The sequence below is a fragment of the Lathyrus oleraceus genome, chromosome 6 (genome assembly GCF_024323335.1).
Source record: "Lathyrus oleraceus cultivar Zhongwan6 chromosome 6, CAAS_Psat_ZW6_1.0, whole genome shotgun sequence".
Taxonomy (NCBI): Eukaryota; Viridiplantae; Streptophyta; class Magnoliopsida; order Fabales; family Fabaceae; genus Lathyrus; species Lathyrus oleraceus.
Window position 1 is genome coordinate 360,832,007 of NC_066584.1, and position 15,914 is coordinate 360,847,920.

A 15,914-nucleotide genomic window follows, 5' to 3' on the forward strand; every position below is an offset into this window, starting at 1 on the left:
CGTGGCGTGACAATAAGACAATTGGTACAAAACCAGTCAACATATTTAGTTAAAACAGATACACTGTTTAAAATGCAAAGGTTTTATTTTCAGAGGTTAAAACAAAACACGCAAAATTTAAATAGTGTATACGTTTTTAATAATATTCTACTCCAGCCTAATTTATAACCAAAAAAGACAAATTTTACGCTTATTAAGAAATATAGTTAAGTGCATTTAAGTTTCTTAATTTCATGTGAGAGAGACAACACAATTACTAATATACCCTCAATTAAATTGTTTTCTACTAACAATATTAAATAATTAATGCAAGGATACTTTTGGAATAAAGGCATTAAATGCACCTAGATTTGTTGACATCTGCTTATATTTAAGGCCAAAAAAATAGAAGACTTTTGCTTATAAATAAGGCCGGAGGGAGTACGAAGCTTGAAGAGAGCTAATTTAGGCATATTAAAGAACTACAACGCAATTAGCTATGGTAATAAACTTTTGAAAATTAACGTATAAAAATTTATGAAGTTCCTTAGAAGGACAAAAAGATAAAATTAAATATTGATTTTTTTTTTGAAAATGCGAGAATAGGGAATTGAACCTCCAACTTTATGATTATTAGGGTTAACTTTCACACATTTTAACCAATTATGATATTACAACTACCATTATAATATCTATTATTTATTCTAATTTACCTAACTCATGTTTCAGTAACTAATAGACTTGAAAATAATCATCAATGTTTTGTCAAAATTTGCAACAAATGTATCTTTAAACCTACTATTGACGTAAAATGATCTCTTCAATAAATAGCAACAAGATAGTAATTGGATATTTCAACGACTCTTTTTTAAATAAATATTCAAACTAATTCAAACATCACTTTTATATTTAAGAAAAAATATTATAGATCTAATAGATTTCCAATCTAAAGACATCGTCCATGCTGGTCCAATGTGGCTATGCAATCAATATGTCATGTGGATATCTTCTTCCAAAAATGTATTGTAGTTTAAGATTATTTTGAAAATCGTTCCTAGATTATAATATTTAAAATGTGTCTTAGACAAACCCATAGGTAATTCTGACATATATTGACAAACTATTGATATTTTATAAGGTAATTAATAAGTAAGTTGTGTTTTAATAATTATAGCTTATTTAAAGACTTAAGAAATTATTTTAACATTAAAAAATGTTATAATTTAAAATGATGGAGGGGTTGAACCTCCGACCTTGTGGTTAACAGCCACACGCTCTAACCAACTGAGCTATTCCAGCTACTCTTACACATTGATTTTGATTTCTTTATATTAATCTAATTTATTCAAATTTCAGTACCGCGCATACTTGAGAGTATGCATAAACTCTATGTCAAAAGCTTGCAACATATTTATCTTTGGAATGAGTATGGACATAAACATGACATCTTCTATGTCTAACAACAAGATCTAACCAATGGATAGTAACAGAATGTTCCAAAAACTAGTTTTCAAAGTTTTTTTTTAATATAAATTTAACATCAATTTTGCATTGATGATATTTTTTAAGGAGATAATAGAATTTCATGTTAAAGATAGCGTCCAAGTTGATTGAAGTCGGACACGTATACAAGACATCTTCTGACTCTCCATTCCCATATTTCATATTGTAATTTATAAATTATATTAATTTCACATTCATAAACAAATATAGCGAAAAATGTATGTTAGACACATGCTTTGGTATTTGTTGCAATTGTTGGGATGTTGTATTGTCCTTAAAGGACATAGAATAAATAAGTTATTTTCCAATGATTTGAAGATTTCTTGGACATTCTTGAATAATGGTAGATAAATTTCTCTTTGAGGAAATTGATAATACCCTTACCTTGAAGACACTTTAACAATGATTTTAAAACATTTTTTGACAGAATTAATCACCAACTCCCTTATCTTAATTTAATATTCTTCTTTAGTCCTTTAATTAAAAAAATGTTACAAGTTAGTCTCTTAACTTCACTTATGTTATCCTATTTGGTCTCTTCCATCAATTCTCGATAGAAAAATGTTAAGTTCCAGTGACGTGGCGTGACAATAAGACAATTGGTACAAAACCGAGTCAACATATTTAGTTAAAAAGATACACTGTTTAAAATGCAAAGGTTTTATTTCAGAGGTTAAAACAAAACACGCAAAATTAAATAGTGTATACGTTTTTAATAATATTTACTCCAGCTAATTTATAACCAAAAAAGACAAATTTTACGCTTATTAAGAAATATAGTTAAGTGCATTTAAGTTTCTTAATTTCATGTGAGATAGACAACACAATTACTAATATACCCTCAATTAAATTGTTTTCTACTAACAATATTAAATAATTAATGCAAGGATACTTTTGGAATAAAGGCATTAAATGCACCTAGATTTGTTGACATTTGCTTATATTTAAGGCCAAAAATTAAAAGACTTTTGCTTATAAATAAGGCCGGAGGGAGTACGAAGCTTGAAGAGAGCTAATAATATATAGCCAATTTAGGCATATTAAAGAACTACAACGTAATTAGCTATGGTAATAAACTTTTGAAAATTAACGTATAAAAATTTATGAAGTTCCTTAGAAGGACAAAAAGATAAAATAAATATTGATTTTTTTTTGAAAATGCGAGAATAGGGAATTGAACCTCCAACTTTATGATTATTAGGGTTAACTTTCACACATTTTAACCATATTATTATTACAACTACCATTATAATATCTATTATTATTCTAATTTACCTAACTCATGTTTCAGTAACTAATAGACTTGAAAATAATCATCAATGTTTTGTCAAAAATTTGCAACAAATGCATCTTTAAACCTACTATTGACGTAAATATGATCTCTTCAATAAATAGCAACAAGATAGTAATTGGATATTTCAACAACTCTTTTTTAAATAAATATTCAAACTAAATTAAACATCACTTTTATATTTAAGAAAAATTATTATAGACCTAATAGATTTCCAATCTAAAGACATCGTCCATGCTGGTCCAATGTGGCTATGCAATCAATATGTCATGTGGATATCTTCTTCCAAAAATGTATTGTAGTTTAAGATTATTTTGAAAATAGTTTCCTAGATTATAATATTTAAAATGTGTCTTAGACAAACCCATATGTAATTCTGACATATATTGACAAACTATTGATATTTTATAAGGTAATTAATAAGTAAGTTGTGTTGTAATAATTATAGGCTTATTTAAAGACTTAAGAAATTATTTTAACATTAAAAAATGTTATAATTTAAAATGAAGGAGGGGTTGAACCTCCGACCTTGTGGTTAACAGCCACACGCTCTAACCAACTGAGCTATTCCAGCTACTCTTACACATTGATTTTGATTTCTTTATATTAATCTACTTTTTATTCAAATTCCAGTACCGCGCATATTTGAGAGTATGCATAAACTCTATGTCAAAAGCTTGCAACATATTTATCTTTGAAATGAGTATGGACATAAACATGACATCTTCTATGTCTAACAACAAGATCTAACCAATGGATAGTAATAGAATGTTCCAAAAACTAGTTTTCAAAGTTGTTTTTTAATATAAATTTAACATCAATTTGGCATTGATGATATTTTTTAAGGAGATAATAGAATTTCATGTTAACGATAGCGTCCAAGTTGATTTGAAGTCGGACACGTATACAAGACATCTTATGAATCTCCACTCCCATATTTCATATTTTAATTTATAAATTATATTAATTTCACATTCATAAACAAATATAGCGAAAAATGTATGTGAGACACATGCTTTGGTATTTGTTGCAATTGTTGGGATGTTGTATTGTCCTTAAAGGACATAGAATAAATATGTTATTTTCCAATGATTTGAAGATTTCTTGGACATTCTTGAATAATGGTAGATAAATTTCTCTTTGAGGAAATTGATAATACCCTTACCTTGAAGACACTTTAACAATGATTTTAAAACATTTTTTGACAGAATTAATCACCAACTCCCTTATCTTAATTTAATATTCTTCTTTAGTCCTTTAATTAAAAAAATGTTACAGGTTAGTCTCTTAACTTCACTTATGTTATCCTATTTGGTCTCTTCCATCAATTCTCGATAGAAAAATGTTAAGTTCCAGTGACGTGGCGAGACAATAAGACAATTGGTACAAAACCGAGTAAACATATTTAGTTAAAACATACACTGTTTAAAATGCAAATGTTTTATTTTCAGAGGTTAAAACAAAACACGCAAAATTTAAATAGTGTATACGTTTTTAATAATATTTTACTCCACCCTAATTTATAACAAAAAAAGACAAATTTTACGCTTATTAAGAAATATAGTTAAGTGCATTTAAGTTTCTTAATTTCATGTGAGATAGACAACACAATTACTAATATACCCTCAATTAAATTGTTTTCTACTAACAATATTAAATAATTAATGCGAGGATACTTTTGGAATAAAGGCATTAAATGCACCTAGATTTGTTGACATTTGCTTATATTTAAGGCCAAAAATTAGAAGACTTTTGCTTATAAATAAGGCCGGAGGGAGTACGAAGCTTGAAGAGAGCAAATAATATATAGCCAATTTAGGCATATTAAAGAACTACAACGTAATTAGCTATGGTAATAAACTTTTGAAAATTGACGTATAAAAATTTATGAAGTTCCTTAGAAGGACAAAAAGATAAAATTAAATATTGATTTTTTTTTTCAAAATGCGAGAATAGGGAATTGAACCTCCAACTTTATGATTATTAGGGTTAACTTTCACACATTTTAACCAATTATGATATTACAACTACCATTATAATATCTATTATTTATTCTAATTTACCTAACTCATGTTTCAGTAACTAATAGACTTGAAAATAATCATCAATGTTTTGTCAAAAATTTGCAACAAATGCATCTTTAAACCTACTATTGACGTAAACATGATCTCTTCAATAAATAGCAACAAGATAGTAATTGGATATTTCAACAACTCTTTTTTAAATAAATATTCAAACTAAATTAAACATCACTTTTATATTTAAGAAAAATTATTATAGACCTAATAGATTTCCAATCTAAAGACATCGTCCATGCTGGTCCAATGTGGCTATGCAATCAATATGTCATGTGGATATCTTCTTCCAAAAATGTATTGTAGTTTAAGATTATTTTGAAAATAGTTTCCTAGATTATAATATTTAAAATGTGTCTTAGACAAACCCATATGTAATTCTGACATATATTGACAAACTATTGATATTTTATAAGGTAATTAATAAGTAAGTTGTGTTTTAATAATTATAGGCTTATTTAAAGACTTAAGAAATTATTTTAACATTAAAAAATGTTATAATTTAAAATGAAGGAGGGGTTGAACCTCCGACCTTGTGGTTAACAGCCACACGCTCTAACCAACTGAGCTATTCCAGCTACTCTTACACATTGATTTTGATTTCTTTATATTAATCTACTTTTTATTCAAATTCCAGTACCGCGCATATTTGAGAGTATGCATAAACTCTATGTCAAAAGCTTGCAACATATTTATCTTTGAAATGAGTATGGACATAAACATGACATCTTCTATGTCTAACAACAAGATCTAACCAATGGATAGTAATAGAATGTTCCAAAAACTAGTTTTCAAAGTTGTTTTTTAATATAAATTTAACATCATTTGGCATTGATGATTTTTTTAAGGAGATAATAGAATTTCATGTTAACGATAGCGTCCAAGTTGATTTGAAGTCGGACACGTATACAAGACATCTTATGAATCTCCACTCCCATATTTCATATTTTAATTTATAAATTATATTAATTTGACATTCATAAACAAATATAGCGAAAAATGTATGTGAGACACATGCTTTGGTATTTGTTGCAATTGTTGGGATGTTGTATTGTCCTTAAAGGACATAGAATAAATATGTTATTTTCCAATGATTTGAAGATTTCTTGGACATTCTTGAATAATGGTAGATAAATTTCTCTTTAAGGAAATTGATAATACCCTTACCTTGAAGACACTTTAACAATGATTTTAAAACATTTTTTGACAGAATTAATCACCAACTCCCTTATCTTAATTTAATATTCTTCTTTAGTCCTTTAATTAAAAAAATGTTACAAGTTAGTCTCTTAACTTCACTTATGTTATCCTATTTGGTCTCTTCCATCAATTCTCGATAGAAAAATGTTAAGTTCCAGTGACGTGGCGGGACAATAAGACAATTGGTACAAAACCGAGTAAACATATTTAGTTAAAACATACACTGTTTAAAATGCAAATGTTTTATTTTCAGAGGTTAAAACAAAACACGCAAAATTTAAATAGTGTATACGTTTTTAATAATATTTTACTCCACCCTAATTTATAACCAAAAAAGACAAATTTTACGCTTATTAAGAAATATAGTTAAGTGCATTTAAGTTTCTTAATTTCATGTGAGATAGACAACACAATTACTAATATACCCTCAATTAAATTGTTTTCTACTAACAATATTAAATAATTAATGCGAGGATACTTTTGGAATAAAGGCATTAAATGCACCTAGATTTGTTGACATTTGCTTATATTTAAGGCCAAAAATTAGAAGACTTTTGCTTATAAATAAGGCCGGAGGGAGTACGAAGCTTGAAGAGAGCAAATAATATATAGCCAATTTAGGCATATTAAAGAACTACAACGTAATTAGCTATGGTAATAAACTTTTGAAAATTGACGTATAAAAATTTATGAAGTTCCTTAGAAGGACAAAAAGATAAAATTAAATATTGATTTTTTTTTTCAAAATGCGAGAATAGGGAATTGAACCTCCAACTTTATGATTATTAGGGTTAACTTTCACACATTTTAACCAATTATGATATTACAACTACCATTATAATATCTATTATTTATTCTAATTTACCTAACTCATGTTTCAGTAACTAATAGACTTGAAAATAATCATCAATGTTTTGTCAAAAATTTGCAACAAATGCATCTTTAAACCTACTATTGACGTAAACATGATCTCTTCAATAAATAGCAACAAGATAGTAATTGGATATTTCAACGACTCTTTTTTAAATAAATATTCAAACTAATTCAAACATCACTTTTATATTTAAGAAAAATTATTATAGACCTAATAGATTTCCAATCTAAAGACATCGTCCATGCTGGTCCAATGTGGCTATGCAATCAATATGTCATGTGGATATCTTCTTCCAAAAATGTATTGTAGTTTAAGAATTATTTTGAACATTGTTTCCTAGATTATAATATTTAAAATGTGTCTTAGACAAACCCATATGTAATTCTGACATTTATTGACAAACTATTGATATTTTATAAGGTAATTAATAAGTAAGTTGTGTTTTAATAATTATAGGCTTATTTAAAGATTCTTGAAAGATAATCTATTATTTGTGCTCCGAGATAGTGATAATTCTCATGACATTGAAGAGACTTAAGAAATTATTTTAACATTAAAAAATGTTATAATTTAAAATTAATGAAAACCCGCGAAGGAGGGGTTGAACCTCCAACCTTGTGGTTAACAGCCACACACTCTAACCAACTGAGCTATTCCAGCTACGCTTATACATTGATATTGATTTCTTTATATTATTCTAATTTATTCAAATTTCAGTACCACGCATACTTGAGAGTATGCATAAACTCTATGTCAAAAGCTTGCAACATATTTATCTTTGAATTGAGTATGGACATAAACATGACATCTCCTACGTCTAACTACAAGATCTAACCAATGGATAGTAACAGAATGTTCCAAAAACTAGTTTTCGAAGTTTTTTTTAATATAAACTTAACATCAATTTGGCATTGATGATATTTTTTAAGGAGATTATAGAATTTCATGTTAAAGATAGCGTTCAAGTTGATTTGAAGTCGGACACGTATACAAGACATCTTATGAATCTCCACTCCCATATTTCATATTGTAATTTATAAATTATATTAATTTCACATTCATAAACAAATATAGCGAAAAATGTATGTTAGACACATGCTTTGGTATTTGTTGCAATTGTTGGGATGTTGTATTGTCCTTAAAGGACATAGAATAAATAAGTTATTTTCCAATGATTTGAAGATTTCTTGGACATTCTTGAATAATGGTAGATAAATTTCTCTTTGAGGAAATTGATAATACCCTTACCTTGAAGACACTTTAACAATGATTTTAAAACATTTTTTGACATAATTAATCACCAACTCCCTTATCTTAATTTAATATTCTTCTTTAGTCCTTTAATTAAAAAAATGTTACAAGTTAGTCTCTTAACTTCACTTATGTTATCCTATTTGGTCTCTTCCATCAATTCTCGATAGAAAAATGTTAAGTTCCAGTGACGTGGCGTGACAATAAGACAATTGGTACAAAACCGAGTCAACATATTTAGTTAAAACATATACACTGTTTAAAATGCAAATGTTTTATTTTCAGAGGTTAAAACAAAACACGCAAAATTTAAATAGTGTATACGTTTCTAATAATATTCTACTCCAGCCTAATTTATAACCAAAAAAGACAAATTTTACGCTTATTAAGAAATATAGTTAAGTGCACTTAAGTTTCTTAATTTCATGTGAGAGAGACAACATAATTAAATATTGATTTTTTTTTTTGAAAATGCGAGAATAGGGAATTGAACCTCCAACTTTATGATTATTAGGGTTAACTTTCACACATTTTAACCAATTATGATATTACAACTACCATTATAATATCTATTATTTATTCTAATTTACCTAACTCATGTTTCAGTAACTAATAGACTTGAAAATAATCATCAATGTTTTGTCAAAAATTTGCAACAAATGCATCTTTAAACCTACTATTGACGTAAACATGATCTCTTCATTAAATAGCAACAAGATAATAATTGGATATTTCAACGACTCTTTTTTAAATAAATATTCAAACTAATTCAAACATCACTTTTATATTTAAGAAAAATTATTATAGACCTAATAGATTTCCAATCTAAAGACATCGTCCATGCTGGTCCAATGTGGCTATGCAATCAATATGTCATGTGGATATCTTCTTCCAAAAATGTATTGTAGTTTAAGAATTCTTTTGAACATTGTTTCCTAGATTATAATATTTAAAATGTGTCTTAGACAAACCCATATGTAATTCTGACATATATTGACAAACTATTGATATTTTATAAGGTAATTAATAAGTAAGTTGTGTTTTAAAAATTATAGGCTTATTTAAAGATTCTTGAAAGATAATCTATTATTTGTGCTCCGAGATAGTGATAATTCTCATGCCATTGAAAAGACTTAAGAAATTATTTTAACATTAAAAAATGTTATAATTTAAAATTAATGAAAACCCTAGAAGGAGGGGTTGAACCTCCGACCTTGTGGTTAACAGCCACACGCTCTAACCAACTGAGCTATTCCAGCTACGCTTACACATTGATATTGATTTATTTATATTATTCTATTTTATTCAAATTTCAGTACCACGCATACTTGAGAGTATGCATAAACTCTATGTCAGAAGAGGAGCACCTGGTAAACTTGCAGAAGTTGTTTGACATACTAAGAAAATTCAAACTGAGGTTGAATCCAAACAAGTGTACGTTTGGAGTGAGATCCGGTAAGCTGTTGGGTTTCATTGTCAGTGAGAAAGGGATTGAGGTTGATCCAGCGAAAGTAAAAGCTATTCAAGAGATGCCTGAACCAAAAACTGAAAAGCAGGTTCGTGGGTTTTTAGGGAGATTGAACTACATTGCAAGGTTTGTATCTCACCTAACGGCCACATGTGAACCGATATTCAAATTGCTAAGGAAGAATCAAGCAATCAGGTGGAATGATGACTGTCAAAAAGCTTTGGACAAGATAAAAGAGTATTTACAGAAACCTCCAATCCTTATACCTCCAGTTCCTGGGAGGCCTCTGATAATGTACTTGTCAGTGACTGAGAATTCGATGGGGTGTGTATAGGGACAGCATGACGAGTCTGGTCGAAAAGAGAATGCCATATACTACCTTAGCAAAAAGTTTACCGACTGTGAAATCAAATATTCGCAGCTCGAGAAAACTTGATGTGCTTTGGCCTGGGCTGCTCGCCGACTGAGGCAGTATATGTTGAACCATACTACCTTATTGATTTCTAAGATGGATCTAGTGAAGTACATCTTTGAGAAGTCGGCTCTCACCAGACGTGTTGCCCGTTGGCAGATGATCTTAACAGAGTATGATATCCAGTACACGTCGCAGAAGGCCATCAAAGGTAGTATTCTGTCAGACTACCTTGTCGAGCAACCGGTCGATGATTATCAGCCGATGATGTTTGAATTCCCTGATGAAGACATCATGTATCTTAAGATGAAAGATTGTGAAGAGCCTCTTGTCGAGGAAGGACCGGATCCTGATGACAAGTGGACACTGATGTTTGATGGGGCTGTGAATGTGAATGGCAACGATGTTAGGGCAGTGCTTATCAATCCTAAAGGTGCTCATATACCTTTTTCTGCCAGACTGACTTTTGACGTGACCAACAATGAGGCGGAGTATGAGGCTTGTATCATGGGGATAGAAGAAGCCATCGATCTAAGGATCAAAACTCTGGATATTTATGGAGATTCCGCTCTAGTGATTAACCAGGTCAATGGAGATTGGAATACTAATCAGCCGCATTTGATTCCTTACAGAGATTACACTAGAAGGATACTGACGTTCTTCAAGAAGGTGAAGCTGTACCACGTCCCCCGAGATGAAAATCAGATGGCTGATGCCTTGGCTACTTTGTCTTCTATGATCAAAGTTCATTGGTGGAATCATGTGCCACATGTTACGGTGAATCGACTCGAGAGGCCTGCGTATGTGTTTGCAGCCGAGTCTGTTATTGATGAGAAGCCGTGGTACTTTGACATCAAGAACTTCCTCAAGAGCCAGGAGTATCCTGAAGGAGCGTCAAAGAATGACAAGAAAACCCTGAGAAGGCTAGCTGGAAGCTTTTATTTGAATCAGGATGATGTGTTATACAAGAGGAACTTTGACATGGTTCTGCTCAGATGCGTGGATAGACACGAAGCAGACATGTTGATGCAAGAAGTGCATGAAGGATCTTTTGGTACCTATGTTGGTGGTCATGCAATGTCCAAGAAATTGTTGAGAGCCGGTTATTACTGGATGACTATGGAATCCGATTGTTTCAAATACGCTCGGAAATGCCATAAATGTCAGATCTATGCTGATAAGGTGCATGTACCACCAAGCCCTCTGAATGTCATGAATTCGCCTTGGCCGTTCGCCATGTGGGGCATTGATATGATTGGGAAGATTGAGCCTACTGCTTCTAATGGACAACACTTCATCCTGGTTGCGATTGATTACTTCACCAAATGGGTGGAAGCAGCTTCCTATGCTAATGTCACCAAGCAAGTGGTCGCCCGGTTCATCAAGAAGGAAATCATCTGTCGTTATGGGGTTCATGAGAGAATTATTACTGATAATGGTTCGAATCTCAATAACAAGATGATGAAAGAGCTTTGTACAGATTTCAAGATTGAACATCACAATTCTTCTCCTTACAGACCAAAGATGAATGGTGCTGTAGAGGCGGCAAACAAGAACATTAAGAAGATTGTGCAGAAGATGGTCGTGACGTACAAGGATTGGCATGAGATGTTGCCTTTCGCTTTGCATGGGTACCGTACCTAAGTACGTACATCGACCGGGGCAACCCCTTACTCCCTTGTGTATGGTATGGAAGCAGTCCTACCTGTTGAAGTGGAGATTCCTTCTCTGAGAGTCCTATTGGATGTCAAGCTTGACGAAGCTGAATGGATCCGAACAAGGTTTAATGAGTTGAGCCTTGTCGAGGAGAGACGGTTAGAAGCTATGTGCCATGGGCAGTTGTATCAGAGAAGGATGAAGAGAGCCTTTGATCAGAAAGTGCGTCCTCGAAGCTATCAGACTGGTGATTTAGTTTTGAAGAGGATCCTTCCTCCCGGTACAGATAACAGGGGCAAATGGACTCCTAATTACGAAGGTCCATATGTTGTTAAGAAGGTTTTCTCCGGTGGAGCCTTGATGCTTACAACTATGGATGATGAAGATTTTCCGTCCCCTGTTAACTCAGATGTAGTCAAAAAATACTTCGCATAAATTGACCCGCTGGACGAAAAGAATAAAATAGTCCAGGCAAAAAAGGGCATCCCGGCGAACCAAAAGAAAAAAAAGAAAAGGTTCGGGCAAAAGTTAGGGATAAAAAATGAAAAGAATTTGTACACCCGGTAAGTCAAAAACCCGCAAGGGAGGCTTAGGCAAAAATGGGTATCCTGGTGGATTGAAAACCCGAAAGGGCGATCCAGGCAAAAGAGGGATTAAAGCGAAGACTATAGTCTGAGTTATCTATACTTCATCGCACTTCAGTGTCTACCATCTCGAAAGATGCGACCGGTCCAATCATTCTTCTCAAAAAGCAAGGAATTTGGGGAGAAATTGATGATCTGTGAGTCATAACAGAATTGGGAAATAGTGGATGCCGTGTTCACATTGCCATTAGGATAGATTTTTCCTTTTGTGCGCAATGACCTCTTCCTAGGAATTTCTTCCCGATGTATTCGCCTTTTCAGGCCCATTTTTCAATCAATAAAAGTCGTTATTCAGATAAATTGCTCTCTTGTTTTTATTTTTACTGTTTTGTTTGCAAAAACGTCCGGATTTTTTATAAACATTGCATATAAAAACATGAAGGCTAGACAATAACGTGCAGAAAGATAAAACATTTGAAAATCATTTTGAATGTTGAGTACACCTGGGTGTATCTTGCCCATGCAATCCCCTGGGGCATGTTTGTCTTGTGGTTGCAGGTTATCGACTTTGATTCCTGGCTGAAGCAGGTAAGCCACGGTTTGTTCAAGGATGTTGTCAGCACTGTCCAGTAGTGTGAGAGGATGGGGATCTTCCCCAGCAGATGAAGCGAGTTCAGGACTGGTCTACCCACCGTAGTCAAGATCAGGAGTTCCTCAGCAGGATTGAGGATGTTTCCCCAGTAAGCTTGGAAGTGGCTGTTTCCCCAAGCAAGTCTGAAAGCTATTATAATTGTTCTTCCCCGGCAGAGGCGTCTGTGGGTAGTGTGTTCCTCAGTAGCAAGTACAAAGGCTATTGTTTCCCCAGCCAGTCTGAAGATTAATTCCCACCGAGTCGGAAGGATGTTGTATCCCCAGCGGAGGTGTCAGTGAGTAGTTTATTCCTCAGCAGTCGGGTTTGAAGTATTGTAATCCTCAGCAGGGTTGTGAAGGCCTATCCTCAACAGGGTTGTGAACGCCTTTCCCCATCAGGGTTGTGAATGTTTCCCCTAGCAGCTCTCACCAGCAGAGGTTTGTGTTGATGGTTTTCCCCAGCAAGTTCCCCAAGTGGATCAGGTTCGGCGAAAGTTATCCCCAGTAAAGTTTATCCTACCTGTGGATTAGCAGCTATCCTCAGCAGAGGTGAGCATTGGTTGTTTCCCTTGGCGGAGTCCCCAAGTGGATCAGGTTCGGCAAAAATTATCCTCAGTAGAGTTTATCCTACCTGTGGATTGGCAGCTACCCTCAACAGAGCATTGGTTGTTTCCCTAACGGAGTCCCCGAGTGGATTGGATTAAGTGGGAGTTGTCTCCGGTGGGATCTTTTCTTTCTCCGGCAGCAATGCTATTCCCCAGCACGTTCGAGAAGTTGGTGCTATTCCGGAAATGGGAGAGAAAGATCTTCAACTTTCATGTTGGATAAAATTTCATTTGAAGCTTTCTTGATGATGTAAACTTGAGTTGAAGTTGGTCCAAAACCTTTCCATTTTTGGAAAGTTCAAATTATAGGTCACTTGCTATTTTGAGAAAGTCTTGACCTGACTTCAAATTCTTCAATGTGAGTGTTTGAAATGCCAAATGAGACTTGTTTGAACATGAATGAAGCATCTCTAACCACTTCCCACCTCCAAATCCACAGTTGACTTTGCAGTTGACTTTTGTTGACTTCTGTGGGCCTCAGATGATTTGGTCATGTACTAATGAGTTCTGAGCCTTCAACACTTAGCCAAATTGCTTCAAAATGATCCTTGAGTCATGTGAGCTCAATGGAACAACCCTAGGGCTTTGATCTCATGGAAAAGGCTCTTGTTGCCTTGCACAGTTGAATCTCCTGACCAGTCTTGCCTGATGAGATGCAATGGACTATGCAATATGAATGCAATGTTAATGACCTAAAAATGAAATGTATATACAAATGGGAGATGCAAATTTGAGGTGCTACACTTATATTTAAGGCCAAAAAATTAGAAGACTTTTGCTTATAAATAAGGCCGGAGGGAGTACGAAGCTTGAAGAAAGCTAATAATATATAGCCAATTTAGGCATATTAAAAAACTACCACCATATAATTAGCTAATGGTAATAAACTTTTCAAAATTAACGTATAAAAATTTATGAAGTTCCTTAGAAGGACAAAAAGATAAAATTAAATATTGATTTTTTTTTGAAAATGCGAGAATAGGGAATTGAACCTCCAACTTTATGATTATTAGGGTTAACTTTCACAGATTTTAACCAATTATGATATTACAACTACAATTATAATATCTATTATTTATTCTAATTTACCTAACTCATGTTTCAGTAACTAATAGACTTGAAAATAATCATCAATGTTTTGTCAAAAATTTGCAACAAATGTATCTTTAAACCTACTATTGACGTAAAAATGATCTCTTCAATAAATAACAACAAGATAGTAATTGGATATTTCAACGACTCTTTTTTAAATAAAAATTCAAACTAATTCAAACATCACTTTTATATTTAAGAAAAGTTATTATAGACCTAATAGATTTCCAATCTAAAGACATCGTCCATGCTGGTCCAATGTAGCTATGCAATCAATATGTCATGTGGATATCTTCTTCAAAAAATGTATTGTAGCTTAAGAATTATTTTGAAAATCGTTTCCTAGATTATAATATTTAAAATGTGTCTTAGACAAACCCATATGTAATTCTGACATATATTGACAAACTATTGATATTTTATAAGGTAATTAATAAGTTGTGTTTTAATAATTATAGGCTTATTTAAAGATTCTTGAAATATAATCTATTATTTGTGCTCCGAGATAGTGATAATTCTCATGACGTTGAAAAGACTTAAGAAATTATTTTAACATTAAAAAATGTTATAATTTAAAATTAATGAAAACGCTAAAAGGAGGGGTTGAACCTCCGACCTTATGGTTAACATTCATATGCCCTAACCAACTAAGCTATTCTAGATACACTTACCCATTAAATTTGATTTCTTTATATTAATCTAATTTATTCAAATTTCAGTACCGCGCATACTTGAGAGTATGCATAAACTCTATGTCAAAAGCTTGCAACATATTTATCTTTGAATTGAGTATGGACATAAACATGACATCTTCTATGTCTAACTACAAGATCTAACCAATGGATAGTAATAGAATATTCCAAAAACTAGTTTTCAAAGTTTTTTTTAATATAAATTTAACATCAATTTGGCATTGATGATGTTTTTTAAGGAGATAATACAATTTCATGTTAAAGATAGCGTCCAAGTTGATTTGAAGTCGGACACGTATACAAGACATCTTATGAATCTCCACTCCCATATTTCATATTGTAATTTATAAATTATATTAATTTCACATTCATAAACAAATATAGCGAAAAATGTATGTTAGACACATGCTTTGGTATTTGTTCCAGTTGTTGGGATGTTGTATTGTCCTTAAAGGACATAGAATAAATAAGTTATTTTCCAATTATTTGCTGATTTCTTGGACATTCTTGAATAATGGTAGATAAATTTCCCTTTGAGGAAATTGATAATACCCTTACCTTGAAGACACTTTAACAATGATTTTAACACATTTTTTGACAGA

The 15,914-nt window shown here is 32.1% G+C and overlaps 1 non-coding gene across 1 annotated transcript; it reads right to left on the reverse strand.

Moving 5' to 3' along the window:
* Window positions 1–9,358: 9,358 nt before the first annotated feature.
* TRNAN-GUU (transfer RNA asparagine (anticodon GUU)) lies at window positions 9,359–9,432 on the reverse strand. Its single transcript has one exon. It is a non-coding gene; the product is annotated as a tRNA-Asn (tRNA).
* Window positions 9,433–15,914: the final 6,482 nt, after the last annotated feature.